Source organism: Mastomys coucha, unplaced genomic scaffold (assembly GCF_008632895.1).
Source record: "Mastomys coucha isolate ucsf_1 unplaced genomic scaffold, UCSF_Mcou_1 pScaffold22, whole genome shotgun sequence".
NCBI lineage: Eukaryota > Metazoa > Chordata > Mammalia > Rodentia > Muridae > Mastomys > Mastomys coucha.
Genome location: NW_022196905.1, coordinates 185136064 through 185149133, shown reverse-complemented (window position 1 = coordinate 185149133; position 13070 = coordinate 185136064). Strand labels below are relative to the sequence as shown.

Sequence of the window (13070 nt, the reverse complement as noted above, 5' to 3'; positions counted from 1 at the left end):
AAAAAAAAAAAAAAAAAAAGAGCACCCTGCATACTGAGCGCAAAGTTTACAAGTCACAACAAGATTATTCCAACTGCCAAAATAGCTCAGGGTGCTGAGCCCAAACAATTTCTGCCTTAACCATCATTACCGATAATAATCCGTGGGAGCCAAGCTCAGCTGGCTCTTTGGCTGGTTGTGTGTGAGGTCGCATGGAATGCCGCTGACTCCCCAGCTTCTATTATCTAGATAGAGCCTTGCCAAGTAACAGAGATGGGCTTTTGTGAGCTGCACAGATTGATGTAATTTGATGTAGCCACTTATGAGTCAGGAGACACATAAGCTGTCTAATTAAAAATGCCCTTTTTGCTCAGACTCTTTTCAGGCCCAAACTGCACTTTCATACAAAGGAATGCATAAATATACATGATAATTGACTCTAATGACAGGAAAAGAATGTGATGAAATGCTTCCTGATAAAATCTAGTCTAGGCATGCAGAGAGGACCAGGACTCCTCTTTAGTCACTGTGATTTACAACCTCAAGGGTGAAATTCTAAAGGGTGAAGCAATTTTCTCCCAAATGGAATGAACATGGGTGAAGAAGACCAGAGACCTTTATGTTATTCCAACAAGGAAAAAAAAATAAAAGAACAATGTTCTCTAGATGGCAAAGGAATACCCTATTTGACAAGCTTTCCCTCCTGGCTTTTCTTGTATCAAGTGATTTTTCAAGTCCTCTTGCATGCTGGTTGTGGTCCTGATCACATAACAGTGAGGCTTGGGAGGTATCCTGAAAGGCACATCATTCCTGGGCTTTCTGTGTGTCTCTAGACACACTTCCCCTATTTTTATTGTGATTCTGGCAGTCTTGGAAACATGGAATGCAATTATAATGATCAAGGATCTGAGTATTAGAAAATGAATCTCTGAAGCTAGACACAGTTGTTAGGACACAATTACAAAGCCTTCAGTGAACATTCCATGCATCTTGGAGATGGGAAACTTGAGTGGGGACCTCCTTGCATACAGTGGTATTACCTCAATAAAACCCAGTTTGGCATTCGACAGATGGATGGTTCATTGGATTTCTTACCTTAAAATCATTCAATCTTGAGCTGACAGAGATAGCATTTTCTTTGTGAAAGAACTGAAAGAAAAAAAAAAAGTACACAAACAAATAGAACCACAGGTTCAACAAACACATATGTCATCTGATTTAAAACAAGGTTTTAGCAATTAAAGAACTCATTGACAGAACAGCTATCCTGAGCCATTAGTAAACGGCAAACATCCAACAGACTAACGTTTATGATGCTCATTGTTGGTGATCCAGGCAAAGCCACGCCCTCTAAACATTGCCTGGGTTTCCTTTGTCACCACTAAAATGATCTTCGTTACAGATGTAATTCTTCTTTTTACTCAACTTAAAGGATATATATTTTCAAATAGACCCAACTATTTATCAAAATATGTTCCTGAGACAGAACTATGGCTCTAGTAGTTTACAATTCCTTCAAAATGCACCACCATCGATGCATATCTCCAGTGAACAATTCACCCATTTGCATGCGTAAGATCCAAGTATGACTTTCACAGTGACCTTCTGCGGCCACAGTCAACGCTGTCCTATGTTTCTTGGTCTGCTTTTCTTACCATTTTTTTTTTCTCTCTAACAATGCTGGTGATTTTGGAGGTGATAGACAAAGGCTGTCATGTGTCTAGGAAGTAGCAAACAGGACCTGCCATCCTGAGAACGTTGGTGGACTTAACTTACGGCTGGAGAATGAGATACATGTTGCTGCGCAGCCTTGTGGTAGACAGTGCAATAAGGGAACTTCTTTCTAATGGCTGACTCCTTACCTTCCCAACACCCCTCCTTCCACCTGTCTTCCTGTTTCCACAGCTCCTGACTCTCCCATCCTTAACTGAGGGATACTTAATGGTCAGAGCGAGGTTATGTTAGCTTCGTTGTACACCAGTCCTTAGAAGCCAGAGGATGTAAGGACTGGATTGTGGCTAAGGCATCGGCAAGAAGATATATCCTGAAAACTTTTATCCCTCCGCATGTCATATTCCATCCTCCAGTTACACTCCTTTACTGGATTTCTCTGTCATATGCTAGGGCTCTCCTGTGTGCTCTGTTACAGGCTGGTGCCCACTATGGCTCTTCCATTCCTCATGGTCTTCTTTTAAGTATTTTCTATCCAAGTTCCAGTCACACCAAATGTATCTATCCAAGTTTCCAGTCCCCCAAATCCACCTACCCAAGTTCCCAGTCCCTAACAACCTCCTATCCTAGTTCACAGCCCCCAATACCCTCCCATCCAAAGTCATAGTACCAAACACCCATCCACCGCCTTGTGTCTGCTTCTCCTGAGGTGCCCAGGCCCATTGCACACCAAGCTGGATTGGATGGAGGGAAGCTGAGCTGGTATAGGTGATATCCAGATGAGTGCACTGTCAATGAACACACACAGGAACAGCTTCAGCTGGCTCACTTATTAGGGGAGGGAAGAAGGGGGTATCTATGCCCTGGGGAGGTGGCTAGGGTCTCTGGGCAAGGTTTGTGTGTCTGTGTACCATTGGCCAGGGGAGGGGTGTTGGAAGAGGCTTCATCTACATCGTTGGGGGCTGTAGGGTGAGTGGGGGCTTATACAGTCAAACAAGGATTGAAGTCTGACATCTATCAAGGTGATAAATTCTTACTGGACGTGATGGTGGGGCAGCTAGCTTTATGGTACCCTGTTGGAAGAAAGAGGGTAGCCAACTTCTGGCATCTTCATGTTTGAGGTATCTGGGATTGAAGCTCTCTTGACCCTTCCTTTGTAATCCTTGGCCCTTTTGCTCCCATACCCACCTACCCAAGTTCATAGTACCAAACACCCACTGATCCGAGTGTATATCCCCCCATACACACACACCTATCTGCCTGTGGGTAGCTTTTTCCTTAGCATTGGGTCATACCAACTCTATGCTAGGAGTCCTTGCCTAGCTGCCCACCAATCATGCTCCACTCTGTTTTCTTCTAACTGCATTCTTCATCTTTTCTAGGGCAAACTGGCTTCCCTTGTGTTATCTCTTGGGTGGCATTCTCTCTGATACAGCAGGGACGGAGTTACCCGAGGGGAAAGAATTTAAGGCTTTTCAATGAGTGAGGGGGCCCTCAGTAAGATGAGAGGGGGAGAAGTAGAGGAAGTAGGGGAGCCTTTGAGTTTCTGACGTCAGGGTTTCCTTGAGTACCACGGTGCTGGTCCTGGGCCTATTCAATGGCTCCCCCAGAGACTAGAGCTGTGTAGTACAACAGAGAGGAGGGCTTGGTATTTTGGGAGGGAAGGTGTGTTGGTTAAGGTTAATGCTGAGCTTCTGGTACTGGAAATTGTTCCACAATAGCCTAGACAAGAAAATGTTTTTTGTTTTTGTTTTTTAACTCCAGGAAAACCTAAATATAGTATCCCAGGGCTGATGTTCTGGTACCATGACCATTCTGGTTTTATTTTGGTTTTGGTGTGTGTGTGTTTTGACTACTTCTATGTCTAAAATCCCAATTCTTACCAACTAATACTCATTCAGTTAATTCACACAAATTTCTAAGGCAGTCTAACATCGAATTCCATTTTTCAAATAAGAAAACAGGGGGCGGCTGCGTGTTTAGTAAGTAAAAAAGGTAGATGGGTATCTACTGGGCATTATTTGAATCTCCTATATCACCCTGTTTCCCCTATAATTTTAAGTCTCCCCTTCCCCAGTATTTTTTTTTTAAACTTTAGTCTTTCAATCATTCACGCTGTCTTAATTTACAAACCATGTTTATACACATTATCAGATCTTCACAATAATCCTCCAAGGATACAATGTAGATGAGCGAATACTGTCATTTCCATTGACAAATCAGAAAATTGATGTTCACAGACATTGTTACTTAAAATATAGCTCATTCATTCATAAAGCATCCTAAAGAATGTTTATTCAAGTCCATTCATGCTTTTGGAAACAAAGACTCATAAAATGAAATTCTTTCCTAGGTGCCCATACCTAGCTCCTGTGGAACCAGCCACACTATGAGCTCACCTTTGGTTGATATTATGGAACTCGCCATAACTTTAGAGCCAGTCAACTGAGCCACAATTTACTCTGTATAGACAGGATTCTTTTTTAGCTGGGTGAAATAGTATGAACCCATAATCCTTGCCCTTGGAAGTTATGGTAAGTGGACCACAAGTTCAAGGTTGGCTTGACTTCGTAGTAAGGCCCTGTGTCAAATAAATACAATGAAGATATTTTCTACTGTGTACATCTGCTGTGAGATAGTAAATGAAATTCGTATGTAACAGGCACATCACAATCCACATAAATACTAAATATCTAACAGAAATCACGTTTGCTATCCCTTCTTGTCTCTTTCCGCTCTTAAGTTGAGAGGATTAAGGAATATAAACACTTTATTCTCTAGTGTGTGATTCACTCCACATCATAGAGTTATAAGATCAAGACAATCAATCCCACATGCCCCTTCCTCTTCTCTCCTTCCTGAACTGGCCTGTTTTCTCCTTGTCTGGTCAGACTACCATTTAACTTCTAGCTACCCTCTGTTGTAGGAAGCCTCCAACTCCATCAATCTACTCCTGCTTTCAGCAGACTCTGTTTTAAGCCTGAATTCTCCAGCTCACCACTTCAATGTCTTGCCACTAGGTTTTGTTGTCGGTGGTGGTGCTTTTTGTGGGTTTTTTTTTTTGTTGTTGTTGTTGCTTTTTTGATTTTTGTTTTTGTTTGTTTTGATTTTCTGCGCCCTTACTATCTCTACTCAGCAGCACTCCAGCCCCAGCTTGATGCAAACACCGGATTGCTCACCAGCAAGAGAGCCCAGCTGCCACAGATGCGGTGGCATCTAAAGGTGCGGTGCATTCTGGCCTCACTCACCTCAGCCAAACCCTCAGCTCTGCATAGCGGGCTTTTCATTATTGGCTCAAAGGCCCCTCAAAGTACTTCTGGATGATTCTCTCATTCCTCAGATTCTCACTCATACCCTCCTATAAGACTTGCTTCCTAGTCTTTGAAGCTGCCATGTCTCCCCAAATAAAGGCTCATGCTTGCACATTCTTGGTTCCTAGCTATGTAGCTACCTCTTAGAAGAGTTGGGGCCCAGTGGAAGGAAGTTGCATCATCGCAGGTGTGTGTGCCTTTGAGTGGGGACCATGACCTCTGACCTTCTGAGTCTCTCTATGCTTCCTCATGGCCATGAGATTAAGAGTGAGCAGGCTTACCCTCTGTCATGACTCTTCTGCCTCAACACTGTCTCAGAGCAATGGGGCCAAGCATCCATGCATGAACTCCCCTCCCCCCCCCCACCGAAACCATGAGCCAGAACAACCTTTTCTCCCTTTATGTTGGTTATTTCAGGCTTTTCATGACAGTAACAGAAAGCATACTTCTGAGCTGAGAAAATCAAGGTCACCTTTCCAATTCCCCTGGAATGCTCACTATGTGCTGAGCACTATTGTGCTATGTCTTTTATTTGTATGTTACTGACTTTTCACTGAAGGGTTATGGTATATGATGTACACTTACTATCTCTCTCTTTGAGAGATGATTCAGTTTAGGCTCAGAGAGGTCTAGGTAGGTGGCTGGGACTAGAGGCTAGTAACCGCTACTGCTCTACAGGTTAATGTAGTAAGCACTGATGCTCTGCGGGTTAAGGTAGTAATCACTACTGCTCTGTGGATTCATGCAGTAACCACGGCTGTTCTACAGGTTAACACCCAGTGCTGGCCTTCAAAACACCAAAAAAGAAAGTCTCATTGTTCCTCCTATAAAGCACAATTTAGGGTTTGTTAATTGTTCAAAATTAGACTAAAAACCCCACGTAGCCATGACAAATCTCAGCTCCCAGCCTTCTCCTCATTAATTTCGTTTCCTCCAGGGTTTAGCTGAGCTTTTGAGCACTTACATTTGTATTTTTGAATATCATGCTGATGCGATTATTTACTCCATTGTCTCCTTTATCCACTCTCAACTGCCTTTCCCCAGACTGCATGGAGACAGAGCCCTGTATAAAGCACCACTTGTCTCCTCTCTGTACAGGCCGCATCTTCTGCGACTTCCTGTCCTCTTGCAGGCTAAACAATCCCGATACACTCTGAAAGGTAAATGCTAATCATGGCAAAGGCATAGGGGCAGAGTACTTAATTTTTCTTCCTGAACTCTGAAGTGTAAGACTTAAAATTAAGGCCCATTGTTATGTGCTGGCTTAATCCTGGTGACACCTGAAAGGCCACCAACAGCCTAATTATGAGTTCCTCTCAATCCCCAGCCCCATGGATAATGTCTCCTAGCCAAAGGACAGCCCCTAACAAGAGAACTGGCTGTCTTTCCTACCTAGGTCTGAATAATGATTTCAGTGCCTTGCCGAAGTGTGCATGCTGTACAAACGAGCATTCCATTCTCTCTTGGGAACCAGGGATCACTTCACTATTGTGATGCCACAAAGCCTGCCTCCCATGGCTCCTGCTCTCTTGGGGCTCTGTGAGGTGTGCCTAGTCCTTTCTTGGGCTATTTCTCTCTGTTTTAGTTACATTGGGGTTGAGTCTCTCTCCTAGTGTTAGTGCTGGTATCTCACTCATTGTTCCTGCACCAAGGAGTGGTGCTTAGCCTGTTTCCTTTTGTCACAACAATGTATCCCAGCCTAGTAATATATGAGGAGACATTTTTTTTTTTTTACCACTCTGGAGGCTGGTGAGGGTCATTCGGCTGCCTTAAACTCTAGCAAAAGGTATTGCTATTGCATTGCAAGAGCGGAGGAACACACAAACTCAGGTCTCTTTTCTTTATGCCACCATTCCCACCACAGGGTCCCAACCCCACAGCCTCCTCTAACCCTAATTTCCCAAGTCCCACCTGCATCTTCTGGTGGAACTAACGTGGGTGCTGAGCTTGCAAAGCACAAACTTCTGGGAGACACAGCCAAACGTACATGGAGTTGACTGAAGCGTCTCTTTGTGTTCCGAGTCCCTAGGGCTGCTAATGCACTTGGTTTCCTGTGAGCATTTGTTTTTTCCAGGTATGGAAATCTTTCCTTCTCTTCAAAAGCTTCACTGTTAATTTCCTCCTTGAAAGGGTTTCTGTCTGGGCTGCTCCCTTCTGGCTTGGTAGACCCCTGTGCCTGCTTCCTAGCAGTCATCTTTCAAGACATTTTTTTTCGTACCTGAAAATGTTAGTCTCGTATTTACTTGATCGTCTGGCCAGGTTCAGAATTTCTTGGTTGAAAGTTATTTTCCCCCAGAGTTCTGAAGATGTTTTTTCATGTCTATTAGAGTTCAGCACCACTGTTGGGAAATTGAAAACCACTTAAATCCCGGAGATCCTTCATAAGTGATCTGCTTTCCCCTTGCGCCGTGGAGAAGAGCCCTCCACCCGCTCCCTAAACTGACCAACCAGATGCACATGTGTGCTTCTGTTTTCTTTCACGGACTTGGCACTTACTGGGTTTTTCTATTTAGCTCTGGGGAAATTTTCTTAACCATCTAATGATTTTTCCCCACTCCATTTTTTCCCCATTTCTTTTGTTCTGGAACTCTTATAAAGACATTGGCACTCTCCAATAGTAGTCCAACTTTCTTTTTTTTTTTTTTTTTTTTTTTTTTTTTTTTTTTTTTTAGTATATAGTCAGCCAAACTTCTACATTCTGTAACTCCATCTCCCAACTCACTGTTCTGAGATTTTCATCATTTCTTCCTTTATACTTTTTTTTAATGTGTGTGTGTGTATGTGTGTGTGTGTGTGTGTGTGTATGCGTGTATGTGTGCATGTCACATTATATGATGGTCTGCTCTATAGGGTTGGGCTGCAGCTGTTTTTGGAGCATCTCCAAAGTGTCAACACCTTTGTGCAGACAGACCAGGTTTCTGGGATTTTCCTGATTGATGCCCAAGGGAAGAGTCCACTCTCTCAGACTTCTGGGAGCTGCTGCTTCCGCCATTCACCGAGTTTCAGTTGCCCAGAATGCTCTGCTGCTGTCTTTATTCCTTTTGGATATGTATGCATGTGTGTGTGTGTGTGTGTGCATGTATGTGTACATGTGTGTATGTGTGTGTGTGTACGTGTGCATATGTGTTTATGTGTGTGTATTTGTATGTGTGTAGGTGCCTGCATATGTGTGTGGATGTATGTGTATATGTACACGTGTATATATGTGTTTGTATGTATGTATGTATGTGTGAAAGTGTCTGTGCATGTGTGTATATATTGTGTGTATATGTATGTATGCATATGTGTTTATGTGTGTGTATGTATGCATATGTGTGTGTAAAATATCTTAGTATTTTGACTAGTTAAATGGGGACTGAGTAGAAGTTAAAGCTAATGTGTGTGTATAAATTTTATCTCCATCCCTCCCCATTTCCTCGTGTTTTGGCTAGGTTATTTTCTATCCCAAGGCTGTTCTTTTATTGAGTCTGGTGCTCTGCACCTGCTTCCTTGAAGGTATTGTCTCTACCATATTTTTCCTCTGTGCCTTCTATATTGTTGTTTTTTCAATTGACAATAATAATCACATATATTAATGGATGAAATATGATATTGGGTTTAAGTTCCAGAAAATTGGTGCCTCGAGTACCTCTACTGAACAACCAGTTAAGCCAGAATCCTGGAAGACTTCCTTCTTTCTCCTCACATTTACCTAGCCATCAGGGCCTTTATATCTCACCTCTTGAAGAGTTCTAATTCAGCATCCCATCTCCCTTCTCTCAGAGCATCTTTTTTTCCCCATCTGAGATCTCAGACTTTTTCTTGAACCACTGCTTTTACTGCCCCATTCAAATCCTTGCTTCTAGTCACCCTTTCTTCGAGGCTGGGATTCAGGTGGCTTGCAGAACAGATGTAGTCATGTGGCTGCCTCCTTTAAAGAATCTGTTATCTCTTTAGAGTTTGCTCAGGTAAGTCACCGAGAGTTTCCTGCATCTTGACAGACCTCTGGCCTCTCTCCCTGCTACCTTCCATTACCCTGGCACTCTACCTGTTTTTACAATGAAAATATTGCCCTTGATGCTTTTTCCCATTAAAACTCTCTCATTCTCTTTCCTCCCCACCCCACCCTGGTATCTTGTTGGAATCTATACATTCTTCAAAAGTTATTTCTGGGTCATATATTTGGGGAAGCATCCTACACCCACTTTCTGAATTTAAACAGACTGCTCCTAGGTGCCTCTGCATTGCCATCTGATGACAGTTCCCTTCTACAGAGATGGTGATTTACTTAGCTACCATTTCTGCGGAAGCATTTGCGTCTTCCCTCTCAAGGCTCCATGTTATTTGATTTGGGTATTTCTAATGCTTAATCCAGTGCCTGCCATAATATAGGCTCTCAATGTTTAGTGAAGGAATATTTTACCCTTCTGCTTTTTATATGAATGTTCTACTTTCAAGGGCAGCCCATTTTTACTTTACAATTCTTTTATGAGTATGCGAAGCAAACTTTGTTATGTGAGCACGAGGTAAGAAGTGGAATGGGAAATCCACATGGATCATCATGCAGGATGATTCCAGTCTTTCTGGGTTCTTAGAGTGATTTCCAGATCCTGGTTAGAGCTGAGTCAAAGTTTGACTGTGAGTGGAGTAGGAAGCTACCTCATTTGCGAGTCTAATCACGTCTATCTCCACAGGGAAACTGTCCCAGTGTCATTAAAGACCTTTTCTACAGAGTTGTTTGTGTTGGTGTGCACAGTCTCTCGCCTAATTACATGGTAAGGCAATAAGACAAAGTCTATTATAACATCACACACTTAAAAACATGGAATACTAAAAACACATACAGAATTTGCACAACAAAGAGGCTGTCGTGAATTCTCCATGTATGCCTTCTGCCTCTGTGCTGATCCACAAGCGCCCCTTTTTTATAACCAGGTAACTTTCCACTTCCTTATGGGGTTCCTCCCTTAGTTTACCTCAATCTGAAAGCATCTTGCTTGGAGACCTGTAATTTCCCTAATTACATTACTTTGTGGTGAAGGTAACTTGGCCTTGAAAACAAGTCATTAGATACATTTTGGGGCTTCTTAGCAATGTAATGGGTCCCCATCGTGTCCCCCTCACTGTTTTGTTTTGTTGTTGTTGTTGTTGTTGACAGTAGTTTAGAGGCCATCTACTGGAAGGTGATGGGGATGACAATGAAGATGGCTTATGCTAAAGCCATGTCAGAAACTTTAGTAGATCTGCTGCTGACTTGTTGGCATCTTCTCTCCTGATCCACTGTAACAGGCACTGTAGAAAGTGTGACGGATGAGTACGTGTGTGTGTGTGTGTATATGTGTGTGTGTGTGTATATGTGTGTGTGTGTGTGTGTGTGTGTGCACGCGTGTGCACACGCACCCACGCTCAAGCACCCAAGTGCACAAAACCCTTCTTCCTTTTAAAAATTGTACTATTTTCTACCCTTGTCTTCCAGTATGAGCCAAGAAGTGTTGATTCAGTGTAGCCTTTATTTTCAAGAGAACCACTAGGAACTCTATGTCCTCGGCTATGGGGAAGATGCTAGCCCGTGCACTACTAGCTTGGTTGACTCTCAGAAAGCACCTGTTCAGCTTGCTAGGGTGTCTGACCTTTTCCTTTTGCTGTATAATGCTGTCATCTACAAATATGTTGGGCCACACTGACAGTATTCTGGGATGCCTGCTCCCAATAGGTTGACAGTCGTACATGCATAATAGAGGGGCCTTCAACCTGCTTCTTGGGTTTAAGCAAGTCTAAAGACAGCATTATGCTATACTTGGAATTGTTTTGTCTAGCCTAGTTCCCAAAGGCTCACAGGAACTTAAATGGGTATTGTAGCATCCTGAGAATTACGTATGCACACTAGAGCCTCATCCTACAGGCTTGAGAGTGAGAGTTCTACAACTGACTGGGCTATTTTTCATTCTTTATCCTAATATTTGAATTAAAAAGTGTAACTATGGTGTCTATGTATGTGAATGATGTTTATCTGGGCATGATGGTCCATGGTACACATGTGCAGACCAGAGGACAGCTTTGTATAGTGGTTCTCTCCTTCCTCTTTAATGTGAATTCGTGGGATCTAGAGGACCCACCCTGTGTATCCTATGCTTTTACCTGCTAAACTATCTTGCCAGCCCCTTCCCTGCCCACCCGCCCCCCATCTTCTTTATTTTTCAGACAGGGTTTAACTATGTAGCCTGGGCTGACTTTGATCTTGCCACCCTCCTTCCTTGACTCTACCACCAGAGTTGCTGAGATTACAGGCGTACATATACCGGGATCCAGCTCATCATCCCTATGAATCTGAAGAAGTTTTTGAAGGAGGGATGGCTCCGTTCTCAAAGAATTATACAGCTCTTGTTGCCAGAATAAAGCTTGGGAATGATCCCAGTAGCCCTTCCTGTCAACTAACTGAGCTCTAAGCTTGTAAGTCACTACCACCATATGATAGGGCATTAGCTATACTTCTGAAACCCCAGGGGGAGTTGCTACATAGTTCTGGAGAGACGTGTACTGTGAGCATACTCTCACCATTTTTTCTTGTCTTTTCTTTTCTTTTTTTTTTTTTTTGACAGGGGCAGGAATCGGGTCCAGAGCTTCCAAGAGAATCAAGTGCCCTCCTCTCCTTTTCATAGAGTATCACAAGCAACAAACATCTTGTCTCATAAAAGTTTCAGCCTTAAGAGAAAATCAGACCTAATAACGCCTCCCCCTAATACTTAAGAATCTGGTGTGGTTTGTAGTAAATACAACTGGGCTTTCATAGCCTGCTTCATGTTCATCTCTCTATGGAAGCAGTAGAAGCCTCTTTGTGGGGAAAGGTGCTAGGGAAAAAAAACGCATCCTTGAAAACGGAGACAGTAAAAGGGATGTGTATGTGTGGAAGGTGAGTGGGTAGACAGGGATTCGTCCTAGGATAAAAGGCTGTCTGAGCAGGCTGGCTCAGTCAAGTGCAACAAAGAAAACAATAGGGTGGAGGGGGGTTGAGGATGTGAGTGCTGGGGACTGCAGAGCTGAAACATCATATTGAACACTGCTTCTCACACCCTACTCCCCCACCCCCCACCCCCACCCCCCACATGCACTAACCCACATACACACAGCGTAAAGGTTTTACTCTTTGGGCTAAAAATTAATAAAGCTATTAAGTGATTGCCAAGCAGGGTAAATTCTAGCGTTTGCTTTAGCAAGCTGGGAAAACAACAGATGGTAGAAAGTTTGCTTATCCTGCTTGCAAGCCCCATGAAGAGAGGCAGCAAAGCCGTTTTTTTGATTTTTTTGAGGAGTGTTGTTCTGAGCGACTTGGATTCCGTTTAAACGGCGGTTTGAATTTTGTGATGAATTCAACAATCTATCAGTGCGTTTGCCCCTCGTTCTGCAGTATCAGAACAAGTCGTGTGTTACTTTCCCTGGTAGAAAATATCTGACATTCTGAAAGAGGACGGCGGACTCCAAGGTCATGCTGGTGGTATATCTGCTGCATTTCTGCCTTACTTTTAGGTTTAAGGAAATCCGGCTGTTTTCTTTCCTTTTTTTTTTTTTTCCATTTTCTCACTGGCCATTCTGGACTACCATTTCTCAGACTTGCTGGCCAGAGGAGCAAGTGGGCGGGAACCACCCAATTAATGGTACCTCCCATCATTTGTGTTCTCAAGAGAGCAGAGTTCTTCTGTTCTCAAAACATCTCTTGTTCTCCCTTCCTTGTAACGTCAAGTCCCAATCTGATCAGGGCTGGAGTTCTTGACCCCTCTGCCCTAATATCTTAAACTTGTTCCCCATGTATAATCTGCACAGACGTTGCCTCTCTGTTCCCAAATACAACGTAGGGGGCAGGGAAATTTATCTTGACTTCAGATGGCTCAGTTCATGGGCAGATCATCAGGGCTGCAGGAGTGTGTGGCAGAGGAGCTTCATCGTGTCATGGTAGACAGGAAGCAAGCAGGTGTTGTGACCGGAAGGAGATATGGATAGCAAACTTCCCAAAGGTCACGCCTCTCAAAGGTCACATCCCCAGGTTTCAACTCCTGATGCCCCTACAACATTCTCAACAGCTCTGCCAGTTAGAAACCAGAGTGTCAATCCATGAGCTTGTGAGGGGCAACTCTG

At 43.4% G+C, this 13070-nt stretch overlaps 1 long non-coding RNA gene across 1 annotated transcript; it reads left to right on the top strand.

Annotated features, from left to right (window-relative positions):
• Window positions 1-6551: 6551 nt before the first annotated feature.
• LOC116071378 lies at window positions 6552-11751 on the top strand. The gene is made up of 3 exons (XR_004110860.1): window positions 6552-7035; window positions 11211-11390; window positions 11540-11751. It is a non-coding gene; the product is annotated as an uncharacterized LOC116071378 (long non-coding RNA).
• The last annotated feature ends 1319 nt before the right edge of the window (window positions 11752-13070 follow it).